A 14,060-nucleotide genomic window follows, 5' to 3' on the forward strand; every position below is an offset into this window, starting at 1 on the left:
CAGCAGATATTCATTTTCCCTCCCACTTCTGTGCCCCAGTGATGCTGGGTTTGGCCATGTGATTGGCTTTCACCAATGAAATGCCAGTGGATATAACATAAGCAAATACTTGGAATATACTTTTGTGGTGATGTTTCTGTTATTTCCATGAGCAAAGCATGCCCCGGGGAGCCCACTGGTCTCAGGAGAAGAAAGAAATGGATAAGAGCCTTCTCATTTTTCTTGCACACCTGCATCTTGAAGTTATTGCCCCTGGTATTACAAGATCTATGAGTATAAGGATAAAAGCTTATTGTTGTCATGCCACTGACTTTTGGAATTGTTTGTTATGTACATCAATAGTAAACTGATATACTGCTATATCCTAAGCACCAGATGGTGCGCTTAATCATTTTATCAGTCTAAAGAAAGTTGTTATTAACTCCATTTTTCAGGAAACTGAAATTTAGAGAAGTTTGGTGATATGTGTAGCCTATAGCCAAGCCCATCTGATTACAGAGTACCTCTTTAATCCTTTCAATGCCTTACAGTATTCTAGAATTTTTAGGTTTGATCCCTTCCTCTTGATCTCACTTATAAGAATCCTTGGTTTTTCATGAACATACTTAGTGCACAGGTCAATAAGCCTTTCTCTGTTCACTGCTGTCTTTGACTTGACTAGATATGGCATAAGTTAGGACTGGCCTAGGGCCCTATAGTGATGTTCACAAAGGTTGATTTGGATCTTTGTAATTATCCCACTTTGTATTGATATTTTTTTACAGGAAAGTAAAGCATACTTACCCTTCAAATATGATTTTTTTCTTTCTGAGTCCTTTTCAAATTAAAAACAAAACACAACAAAAACAAAACTGAAATATTCACTTGGTAAGAGATCCATGTACTCTTGATCCATTCAGGCTGCTATAACAAAATACCATAGCCTAGGGGTTTATAAACAACAGAAAATTATTTCTCACAGTCCTGAACCTTAGAAGTCCATGATTAAGGTGACAGAGGATTCAGTATCCCTTTCATGCAACCCTCTCTGCCAGGAGAAAATGACTCGGAGCAAGTCTTGGAAAAAGTCCTTTTATATTTATTGTAGTCAAGTTTCACATTTTTTTTTAGGTATTTTTTTGTTTTGTTTTGTTAGTTTGCTGGTTAGTTGGTTGGTTTTCTATTATGAAAATTGGAGAAAATTCTTAGCAAAGGGAAAAAGTGCCCAAACATAGTTTAGTACAGAATATTTTTTGTGAAGTATGATTTATGAATTCTTTCTGGGAAGATATTAACATAGCTAAAAGTGCTAAACAATTTTCTGATAAACTTTATGAGAATTATTGGTGCTCATTTTTTTTCCTTAGGAAATCTGTCACCCATTCTAACAAGAATCTAGTGATCTTTTCGTTTCCTTTTTGTATTTTGTTGAACAAAGGTATTCCAACTTCTCTGCTTCTAAAAAAGATCACTACCAAGACTCAATCTTTAAATTGACTTTTGAATAGTGAAACGGTGACATTGTGACCAAATATTTACCTGTAGGGTACGTACTAACCATACCTATATTTCTAATGCTATAAACATTTTTAACATTTGTCTGGACCTATTCCTCATCTCATTGTGCTACTCAGTGCTATTCATCCTATTGTGTGAACCACCTTCTTCTTTTACAGGCTGGTATCTAGAGGCCAGGAAGCTTTGGATTCAGCCTTGATGCAATCCATATTACATGTCAAAGTTTGCAAAATGTCTGGCATGAAAGAGCAACTCCATCAATATTACCTTCCTTACTTTCTCTGCCTTTCCTTCCTTCTTTCCTTTGTTATTCCATCTATACAGAGCAGCTGTAACTGTCAAATGATTTCAGGGCAAGAAGTTTTCTCTCCAAACATCAGGTTCTCATTCTTCCTTTCTGTTGTGCATTTTCCATTCTAAGAATTTCCATTATGAATTATTTTTCACAGAAATTTACTCTTTCAACATACTGCATTAATCACAGGATGATTTATTTTTTCCCCATCCATGCCGCTGACACTGCCAGTTGCTCCTTATTGAAACGGGGAGAATTTGTTCCTTTCCTGTGGGTGGGGTGTGCATCCATGTGGGGATGAAACAGGTGTGGGTGTTTTGTTCTAACCCCTTCAACTCAAAGAGCACCTTCATGGCTGAGATTGAAGCTAAGAATACAGCCCTCCTCACTGGGCAGAGAGGAGGGTGCCAGGGTACTTTTTGTCCTGTTTTATTAAAGCTTACCCCTGACAGCAAAAGCCCAGGGTTGTCTTTTTTTCAGTTTCATGCCTCCTGGGGTTTGTGCAGGCTAAAAATCACACCTAATAACTGCAGGAAACCAGTATCATGGGGATTAAGATCTTTATATTGTGCAGGGGAAAGCAGGTTCTCAAAGAGATTAGGTCAGTTTTCCCAAGGTCAATGGCTAGTGAGCGGTGGAGAAAGATTCGCACACTGACTGCAAAGAATGTCATTAATAGTCTCTGTACCTCCAATGCCAAATATGTTACCTGTGACCTTTCTATACAAAATCAGTCTGCAGACCAGCAGCATAGGTAGGCATCTCTGGAAACTTGTTACCAATACAGATCCAGGTCCTAACTCACAATATTGAATCAGAATCTTCCTTTTCACTAAGATGCTCAGATGATGTGTACGTACATTAAAGTTTGAAAAGCACAGAGACAGGACATATTCTGTAGATAATAAGGAAAGGCATGGAAAATATAGAAAAAAAATAAAATATGTAGAATAGGCCAAGGAGTTCTGATATCAATCAATTAGCAGATGTAGAAAAAGAAAATGGAAGGAAGACAATATGTGAAGAATTATAATTTGTGGCATCAATGATAGATGAAAAAGGCTCACCGAATACCAGGCAGGATAAAGGGAACAGAAACTACTATTCAGACCTAGATAAATGGCAGACATAGAAGGCCTATAATAGGGAAAACAAAACAAACAATGTTTACCACTCCTGGGGAAAGGAAAGAGATGAACAACAGAATAAGAAACAGATCTATAAATGCAAGAAGGAAATGAAACAACATAAAAATCCTGAGGGAAAATATATTTGAGCCTATTATTTCATACTTAGTGGATCTATTATTCAAGGTCAAGAGCAAAGTAAACATGTTTTCAAACATAAAATTTGATTCAGTTGGAATTCTTAGGGTTGAGTTAAAAAAAAAAAAGCGTTCTTAAAGGGCTTTAGGTAGCTCAAAAAGCCTCTGGGAGGGCTACAAAATAAAGCTACCTGGATGCCCAGCCAGGAAGAATCAGCCAGAGGCAGGAAAATTTACCCAAACCACTAGACAGAGCCAACAAAACTCCATAACTGCCTGCTTGCTGCTCAGCACCTACAATGCTCAGAACTGGACTTCAGGGCCTCTAATATAGCTCCCCAGAGGAAGCAAATGCCATTATCCATTGTGCCTAGCCAAATATCAGCTCTCTCTTCATTTGCCTTCAGTGGCTCTCTCTGAACCACATATGGGAGCATCTGCCTGGCAGGATTGAGGTCCCATGGAGATACCTTGCTGCTGGGAGATTGAAAACAGTTTTCAGAGTGAAAAGGTCTTTCAAACAGGAAGGCAGATTAGAAGAGGGGTTGATTCAGAGTTGAGCCAGACAAAGGAGAGTATGTAAATCAATTCCACAAAAGATAGATGCATTTTTAAAAAGAACTGTGGAAAACTGAATATATGAAAATGAGAAGGGTGTAATACATCTACACACATTGAAAATCTATTAAAAATTTGATTTATGGATTTAAAAATCCAGTCCCCAAAGTTTCAAAATACAGATGATCCCCAAATTACCATAGGTTGACTACAATTTTTAAATTTATAATGTTGCAAAAGCGGTGGGCTGTCTTTCTGGGTGGTGGTAGCCAGCCACCACTCCCTGTCTGCCACTAGACCCAGGACAAAAATCAAAACTCTACAGTGTGCTGTGTTGTGAAACTTAACAACATTTGGCAGGTTAGATGCGTTAGATACATTTCAACTTAAAATATTTTCAATTTAGGATGGGTTTATCAGAATATAAGCCCATCCTGAGTTAAGGAAAATTTGTAACTGTCAATTGGACACAAAAAATAAGTATGTAGAGTAACTGAAAAATCAATTCAAGATGAAAAAGCACTAAATGAAGGAAAAACAGCTTGGACATATTGATGAAAGGACTCATCTGCTCAAATTATCTGAACTTTTCTGCCTCATATTATTAATTAATTCTTTACATTCTTTACCCAACTAGTTCTTAAACTAGAAAGAATTTGTGAAAAAATTATAGTAATGAGGGCTTAAATAATATCCAACATGGCAGGAAAAAAAGTAATCCTCTTTTACTTCTTGGCCTGTAAAATAAGCAAAATAACAATATAAAATTGGCAGGATGAGACGAGATAAAGAGAGTAAGACTTGCTACAATGTTATAATAAATGGTAGCTATTATAATGAAATAGCTATAGACATCCTGGAAAATAATTTTTAAAGTTAGCTGGGAGACCTCATAAATATCTTTATTGCTGTTTATCTATTGATGATGAATGTGGAGCCTCAGGGTCCAATAGAGGAAAAATAAAATAAAATAGAGGATTAGCCCAATAAACTGGAACCAAGTACTTATAAGGACCGTAGGACTGCTTGCAGGCCTTATCTTGGGAATTTTTGACAGTATGAATATAAGCACTACAGATGAGCCCTTGAGGTAGCAATCCTCCCTGCCCCGGAAACTTTTCCACTTTTCCAAATGAGTTAATAATTTGCTATGAACCACACACCTTTTATACACGTGAGACATACCAATATAAAAATTAAGCCAGCTAAGTTTCCAAAATATGTGTATTAGAATTGTCGTTGTAGCATAATTTATGTAATGAGTTCAGGCTGAAGTACAAATAAAACCAGAGTTTTTACTTTCAAATACAGTCCAATTTTGTCACTTCTAAGCTAGGTTAGCAGCAGGCACAGAAAATGATCGGGGTGGGAGACTCTTTTTTCACTCCCCTGAGTTGTACATTAAACCCATCAGTTTACTCAATCCCCAAATGCTTTTATAATGTCCAGTAATGTTGTGGAAAAAGACCCAGGACACATGTGCTGCTTACAGGGATTTTTCAGAGGCAGTTGTTCTTGTCAGTCTCCTGTGGTGATCCTGAATTCAGTACTACATGTGCACAGTAGCAGACTGCATAGCTGTGACCATGGACTACCATGTCCTTCAGTTGCCTGAGTCTGAGTGATGGTTCTTCAGAAAGGGATCAGTTCTCACAGCTTTAGTCACAGCAAACAGCGCTCTATGTCAAAGCATTAATACGATTTATCTTTAGGTGTTGGGATTATGGGTAGTTCCATTTTTTTCCTCTTTGCTTATCTGCAATTTCTAATTTTTCTATAAGAATGTGGATTACTTGTATTAATTTCTTAAGTCAGGATAAGCCTCTTTAAAAGTGAACTTTATCACTTATATTCAATGTGAAATTCCTCCTGTAGAGCTGATCAAGAAAAGAAGATTAGGCACGGATATTCATTTTTAAAATGGTGAGATCAGACTTTTCCTTTATGCACTAATCTTTTATTCAGCCAATAATATGGAGCACAGGTCTTGGGATGGGGAAAACAGCTGTTGGGGAGATATGGATAGAAAAGGGACATGATCAACTCTCACAGAGTTTTCAAACTGGTCACTAGACCCTACTGAAACACATGGGGTCATTTTCTCTTGCTATGACAAGGTGGCATGATGGCTTTATACTCTGGATGTGGTGGCACTGCCATTAGACAGTAAGTTCACCCTGGTATCTTAGGCAGAAAGGAATCCCTGAACATTCTGGTGGGTATTTGTAGAGAGGTAGAGAGTCCTGGTGGACAGAGGCAGAGGCAGAGCGAGTCAGTCCACCTGGGCTCTGATTCTCCTACTGTGTGTTACTTGCCATGTGCCCTTGGACTTAGTTTCTACCATGTTTCAGTTTTCTCCTTTCCAAATAGAGAACCTTAACAATGCCTTCCTTGGAAGATGTATATTACATGCAGAGTAGTTGCTCCTTAAAGAGTGTTGGAACTCACATAGCTGCCTGCTGATACCCTGGCTTACACAATGGCTAGATCTAGCCCGTTTCCTTCTTCCCAAGACTTCCTCTGGTAGGTTTGGAGAAAATAGCATTGGTATAACATCCACTCCTGAGTTGGCCTATACCATGGTTTTCTTCTCCACTGTCTCCTGATAACTGCTCTCCCTGCTCTCTCTAGGAAGCTTCACACACTGGGGACTCCTTCATTCACTCCTCGGAGCAGCTTTAACATATGCCAGCTATTTATGTAAAAGACATGTATTCATAATGGGAGTAACGCATGGGGAGCCCAGCAATACAGCAGAATTCCAATACATACTTCACTCTTCTTAAAACTTCCCAGGTGGGCTGGGGATGTGGCTCAAGCGGTAGCGCGCTCGCCTGGCATGCGTGCGGCCCAGGTTCGATCCTCAGCACCACATACAAACAAAGTTGTTGTGTCCGCCGAAAACTAAAAAATAAATATGAAAAAAATTCTCTCTCTCTCAAAAAAAAAAAAAAAAAAAAAAAAAAACTTCCCAGGTCTCCCTGGTGTCGGCCTTTTCTGTCTTCTTTTCCCATGTGCTCTTTCATTGTTAATGTTACTGGGTTTCTTTTCAGCCAATATCCTGTTCATGCTTCTCTACCTACCTGGTAGTAAATTTGGTTTCTTTATTATACCAATTCAGTCTTAATCTATATTAAACTCCAGATTTATCTTTGTGCATCTAAAAAAGCCCCAAAGTTTTAATCATCAAAATATATAAACTTTAAATCAACTCTTCATTTTTTTCTGGAATGCAGAACTTGAGGAAGAAATTCTTGTCTTTTTAAAATCACATTTCCCCCAATCTATTGCTGCTGTTAGTTCTGACCCATTGAAACTGAATTTTGAGAGCAGGTGAATTGAAAACAAGTCAAGTCTGGCTGTGTTCATACCAAGCTGTTTCTCTAAATACACTTCCACTTGGAGGTGAAACTATAAACTCCTTAATTTAATTGAGCTTAAACATTTGTTTCTCCATTATTTATTTACCCATTGATTTTTGCCCATTGCCTTGCATTGCTTTCATAAAAGAACATTATAAATTTGGATTGATTGGTAACTTCCATAGGCCTCATAGGCACCAGTGCTGAGAGATAAGTAAACCTAAACACAGACTGGAAGCTGTGTATCAAAGGACAATGGTGGTGGGGAAGAGGAGTGAGAGATTACTTTGAGTGGTATTGCCAAGATCATTTCAACAGCTTGAAAATAGCTGATAAACACTGTTGGAAAAAAATTACTGAAGTCCTCCATTCAGTGAGACCTGCTTGTCTAGATAGGGTTGGGTGGCTGCCAGCAGGTGAATCAAATGTCAATTGGGTTCACACCATAGGAGACAATCTGGTCTAGCAGTACTTGGACCAAAAAAAGGGAAAGAACTGGAAAAGAGCTCTTCTACAGGAAGCCGGGCTTTCACAGAGCTGAGGAAAACCTGCTGACTACCCAATTACTCCAGGGTCAGGATTGTGCCATGTATATCTATTAGCAGGCACAGAGCAATCATCTTTCTAGCATTAAGGATAAGATTTTCTGAAGAATACTGGCTGGTGAAAAAAAATGCAAAAAACATAGATGTTGAAAACAGTGACAGAACTTGAGAAAAATTCATAGCTTCTGGTACTATACTAGGAGACATTGGCAAAAAACTAGTAGATTTCTTAGCCTACTTATTACAGATTCCCTCTCAAGTCTTAAGGATTCTCATTTATTTGTGAATGAGACTTTCCAATTGTAATAACTTTAAAAAATGTACATAACTTTATATTTGGTAAATAATCAAATAAATGATGCTTCTATTCAAAGAAATTCTGACCAAGTACCTCATAATAGAAGGAAAAAAAAATCACCCATAACCAACCAATACAATTTTCCAGGTGTGTGTGTGTGTGTGTGTGTGTGTTTGTGTGAGTGTGTGTGTGTGTGTGTGTGTGTGTGAGAGAGAGAAGAAGGAGCAGTAAGAGAGAGAGAGAGAGATTTGTGTGTGCATATTTCTGGACTTACAAAATTATTTCATAGCATTTCATTATGTACATCAATATATTTAACCAATTTCATGTGTGTGTTATTTATAACTTTTGCCATTCAAAAACAATAAGAGAAGTATTTTTGTGGAAATGTTTATGCATTGGTGTGATGATTTCCTAAAGTTTAAATCAGATAATGGAAATATATACTTAAAAGCATTTAAAAAATAGTTGCAGGCTGGGGATGTGGCTCAAGCCGTAACGCTCTCGCCTGGCATACGCGGGGCGCTGGGTTCATCCTTAGCACCACATAAAAATAAAATACCAATGTTGTGTCCACCGAAACTAAAAAATAAATATTAAAAAATTCTCTCTCTCACTCTCTCTCTCTCAAAAAAAATAGTTGCCCCTAAGTAATACCACTAGATATTATTGCAACTCTAATTTTAATTTTTTGAGGTGATTGTATAGTGTTTTCCATAGCTGCTACATCATTTTAAATTCTAACCTAAAAAAAACAATACTTGCTTTTGCTGATGTATATATCAGGAATTGATGGATAACTTCCTTAGTGTTTTTCATAGGCATTTTGATTGGCATTTCAAGATTCTTCCTGAAAATTTTCCTTTTCTTCCTGGAGGAAGGTGAATGGTGGTTATTCTGTAAGTGCTGTCTCCCAAAATTTGGTTTTGATTAGCACTTCCCTAATGATTAATAATGTTTAGCATCTACTATACAAATTTTAAAGTTTTGATTTATATTGCCAAATTGTTCTCCAGAAACATTTTACCAATTTAAACTCTTAATAATGCTCATTTGTCTTCTGTGACATACATCAGTAATATTTATAATTCAACTTTTTAACAACATTGTTCATAGACATAGGAGATAATACTTTAAGCTCTTTGGTTCTGTTTATAAGGTGTTTCTTCAGGATTACATATGATTTTAGCAGGCTAGGCACTAAAAGTATAGGTAATGAGTTAAACGCTACATTTCTGAACTGATCTTTAGGTTACGTAAGATTAAATAGCCGATTTATTTCTTTTATGTCTCCATTGTCTCCTCCTTACCTCACTCCTGTCACATCCCAATTGTGGCCTCCCATCTCCTTATGGATTCCTTGATGATACTTAAATTTACTTTTCTAATTTCTAGCTCATTTCACATTCTTTCTTTTGCCATAGTCAATACACAGCAGTTAGTAGTTATCCTTTTACCAGGAAGAGGAGAAAGGAGAGTAGGAAAGTACATCCCTGTTAACTAAGATGCTTCCATTTCTTGAACAATGGTCCAAGGATTCACTATCACTGTGTTCAATAATCATACTTACCATTTCCTTTCTCCATCCTATTAAACTTTACAGCACCAAATCTATTGAAAAAAAAGTTTCCCTAATCATGTGCTTCCCAATTTGAGGGTAGATGCAGCTGAGTACCCTCCTGCTCATGTCTTGCCCCTTTAATATCAAATTTTAGTGACTCTTGTTGGATCTGTGACTTATTGATAAAACACTTAATAAAAGATGAAAACATCCAGATTTAGACCTTGTCTGACAAAATGTCTTGGCTTTGTGGAAATTTCTTGGAGAATTCCTTCTTCCTGAATCCCATCCCTACTCTGACTTTTTGTACTTTACAAATCAAAATAAGGAAAAGTCATTCTTTCATTTTCAGGAACATAAAACAAATTAAACATGCACCTGTTCTTTTGGGACAAATGGGAAGCACTAAAATTGTTTAATCTGCAGTGAAACACAAAAATTTAAAAAAAAGAATAGCAAAAAAACATTAGCTTTGGAGAGGTCATTTAGAGTGTAAGCACCACCCACCTTCCCACAGGAAAGAAAAACGAAAAATTTCAGAAAGGAGTTTTGAGTTATTTTGAAAATGATGTATATTACCTGTTGCTCATGTTATTCCTAATTGTGTGCTCAATGTAACACATAATTTGTCTATTATTAATACAATATTTATTCAACATTCAATGAACATATGTTGATATTGAAAACAAACTAAATATATTCCTTATCATTTAAGAACTGATATAGGAATGGGAACAAATGCATAAAGATATCAGTTGAGTATAGTGAAGGAAGTGCAGATAGAAATATGCATATGTGTTAGAAGAGGCTTTGCCAAGGAGGTCCCTATAGAGGTTCATCTACAGATGTGAAGGGATGAGATGGGGTCAGAAATTGACCTAGTAGGAGCAAATAGCAGAGGAGACAACAGTATCAGGTGTCAGGGGAAGGCACCAGCTACAATTTGGTATTGTGCATTGATTAAGTGAAGGCAGGCAAGAAATGCAGAGAGCAAAAGCTAGACCACCAACAGTGGAGTGGGGACTTCTGTACTGCATTATAGAGCATGGCTTTTGTAACATTAGGACGGATGTTCACTGAAGCCATTGAGACAATGCAGTAACATGGGCAATCCTGAGATTACATACATCACTGGGTGGAATTTGAAAGTATGGATTTGTAGGCCTGGAGTAAGGGCTGGATGCATGTATTTAGCAAGTAGTCCATGGTGATTGCTTAGAAAAGACAATGTGAGAGCATCTACCGAGATCAAAAAATTAGAGAAAATATAGGGCTAAGACATTTTTAGAAAGAACTGGCTAGGTGGGAGAAGATAGATAAGGGGATCTGTTGGCTTTTATTTTTACAATTAATTTTGCAATTACATCCTTCTTGAGGGTACTAGAAAATATGGATACTTTCTCATATAACTCTGGGGATAAGAAAACATAGGAAGGTGCCTCTAATGTTTAGCTGTTTCTGAAATCCAAGGCAGTCATCTCTATGCTGTTCCTGGGCCATGATTATTCAACAACTAAAAAAAATGTCCTTCTCGCAGGATTCCAGGCAAGAGTTGTGGTACAGATCCCCACCACTATTCAATTTCATTTTAATGTTTTATCATTCTCTCTCTCCCCTGCTAGGGTACCTGGCTTCTTCTCAACCATCTACACTAGCATGAAGTTCTCAGAAGCTGTGAGTAAACATGTGATTGATAATTTTTTAGATGATAATATGTACAAGAACCTAAGCAAGGCAGGTCTCTAGAAACCAGAAATTCTAAGGTCTTAGGGTTAAATATAAAATATAAATATAAATGGGGTTAAGTATATTGTGGTTTGTCCAGGTTAGTTGCAATTTATGGTTGTTATCCCAGTCTAATTATTTTTTGTTTTCCCTCTTTCAAAAATTTTCCTTCTTTGCATAATGATATGATTATTTATAAAGGCACAAAATATGATAATACATGCAGCTTCTTTAACTCTTCCTTCTCTAAGTTTTCCTCCATGTATTGGTGGAAAAACTCAGGTCTAGAAAGTCCCATGGAACTACGAAAACTTGATTTACTTAACATTTGCTAGATCACGTTTGTGGGAGAGTTGACCAACAGATATTCTCAATTTCAAAGTTTTCCTTCTAAGGTAGCATAATTCTTTCCTTTGCTGCATGATCTCAGTGCCTTCTCCAGAAACTATGCCTTCATTAAAAGTCCCCTACTGACCATATCATCTTGCACTTTCTAAATCATATTTATCTCATTGTATCGCTTTAATTTGACATAGTTCAGGACATTCTGTCCCCAAATATGGCACATTGGCATTTGAGAAAATAGCAGAAGTAGGAATGTCTCTCTGACCTTCACCAGCCCTTCTGGCCTAAAGCAGATGATTAAAGAATTTTCTGACCTTCCTCTAAGGGAGGTCTTAAGGTCCTTGTTCCAGAGGTGCCACTCACCATACTTTGAGGAAAGAGACATGCTTATCTTTTGCTATAGTTTGAATGTCACCCAAACACCCATGTGTTGAAGGCTTGGTGCCCAGCCCCTGGTGCTAGTGGGAGGTGGTGGAGCCTTTAAGAGGAGGGGTCTAGTGGAAGGAAGTTAAGTCATTGGGGGCCGCCCCTGAAGGAGACAGACATTGGCTTCTCCACTTCCTCTCTCTGTTTTGCTCCCTGGCTGCCCATGAGATGGGTAACTTCTTCCACCATGCACTTCTACCATGATTTAGGTCCTGCAATGGGCTCAAAAGCAACAGCAATTGGCCATGGACTGACACCTCCAAATCTGAAAGCCAAAACGAACCTTGCCCTTTTTAAGGTTGATTATCTCAGGTATTTTGTTAAGAGTAACACAAAACTAAATGCATCTCTGAAGGCACAGAGACACAGGAGAATCTGTATACTACTGTCTACTTTTTCTTCAAACTGAGCATAAAAATACAAAGTTTACCTATTTCTTTGAATTTTTATTTTTAAAAGCTACCATGTCAAGTAAAACTTAAATCTGTATGCTTTTCTCTTCTTTTGTTATAGGGGTCTCAGTCATGAACCCAGCAATAGGTGAGGAAAAGATATTCCCTTTTCCCCCATTATAAATTCATCTGCCTTATCCTCAGAGCAGAATCTCTAACAGTGTATTATTCATCTCATTCCTGTCTCATATGGTAAACTCCCCTCCTATTAATACTGCCCATCCCCTCCTCAATATATATTGCATGTGTGTTCCTAAAAATTTTATCTTCTCATGCATGAGGCTAACATCTGAACTTTCTATATTCTTTCCTCCTGATAGATATTTCCACCTAACACTAGGCACAATTGCTATCATAAACTCAACTGAAATACCAACAGCCCATTATGGGATTTTCAATTTCTTGTGTTTACAGTTGATGTCATTTGCATATTTTACTGACTCTCAGTTTCCCTGTGAGGCATCTCTCTGAGAAAGTAAGAAAAAAGAAATGGAAAAAAATTATATGGGGCAATGTGTAGTGTGGGACTAGCAGAAAGGGTCAAAGGGTTTAAGTTTGTTTGACATAACAGAACTAACAAATAACACACCAAATTCAACAATGGCTTGTAAGAAGATGTTTAGAAGAATAAAGAGGCCAAGAAAATAAATTCATAAGTAAAATGTGTTTGTGAGATACAGGTAGGCCTAGGTAAAGTTCAAACAACTAAGCAAGGCTTAGTTCATCCACATTGGCAGAATACACACAGGCAAACCCTTTTATAGACTGAAAAAAGACAAGAAAAATATTTCAAGTTATTTTGTACTATTTTTTGATTCTGTGTGCAGTTTTTTTCTGTACCAATTTATATTACTGAGTCAAATTTGATAAACTACTAATAAAATGGAGGTGTTTGAACTAAAAATTTTCTCTGTGCAACATATTTATCAGATGCCAAGCCGTGATTATTTGTAATAAGATATATTTAGCTATATTATTGAAAACATAATACCATTATTGGATTATTGGTTGCTATATGGGGGTATTCATAATGAGTTGAAGCCACTGGCAGCATTTAATGAGGTTTCCTAGTTTTCTTTCATTCATTCAGCTTTTAATAATAGCAATAGGGCCCTCTGCTCATTTCATTGGGCTGGCAGCAAAGGGTGGAAGAGAAGAATGTTTCGAGGTACTCCAGTCCTATAGGGCTGCTGCAAATTGCCTGAAGCTTTTTAGGATCATCTCTTTTTCAGTCCAAATTCTTTTCTCTTTATTGTGTTTTGTGCTCTGTCATAAAATGTTAACATTGAATTTCTTTTTGTTTGCTGACAACATGCCAGCTAAGCAGTGTTCCAGGGAAAACATATACTTACTTTGAAATATTTGCTTTATGATTTTTCAAAGCTTTGTCTTGTTGCTGGCAGACTCCTCAGTATCTCAGATTAAGATATATATATATATATATATATATATATATATATATATATATATATATATTTAACTTTCCAGTGTCTATATTTGAATATACCACAGTGAATTTCACACACACACACACACACACACTTTTTTTTTTTTTCCAAAGAGGAAGAGAGTCTACGACTAGGGGGAAAAAAGGCCTGATTACTATCTGGCACTAACTAAATTCCATGTAGCCCTCTATCTTGGTAAGATAATAGACTAAATTTATAAAACATTTTATTATTCCTTGATGATTTATGAGCCATTTTTCTTTCAGTTATTGACAACATTAAAC

The sequence above is a fragment of the Marmota flaviventris genome, chromosome 1, assembly GCF_047511675.1.
Source record: "Marmota flaviventris isolate mMarFla1 chromosome 1, mMarFla1.hap1, whole genome shotgun sequence".
NCBI classification, from domain to species: Eukaryota; Metazoa; Chordata; class Mammalia; order Rodentia; family Sciuridae; genus Marmota; species Marmota flaviventris.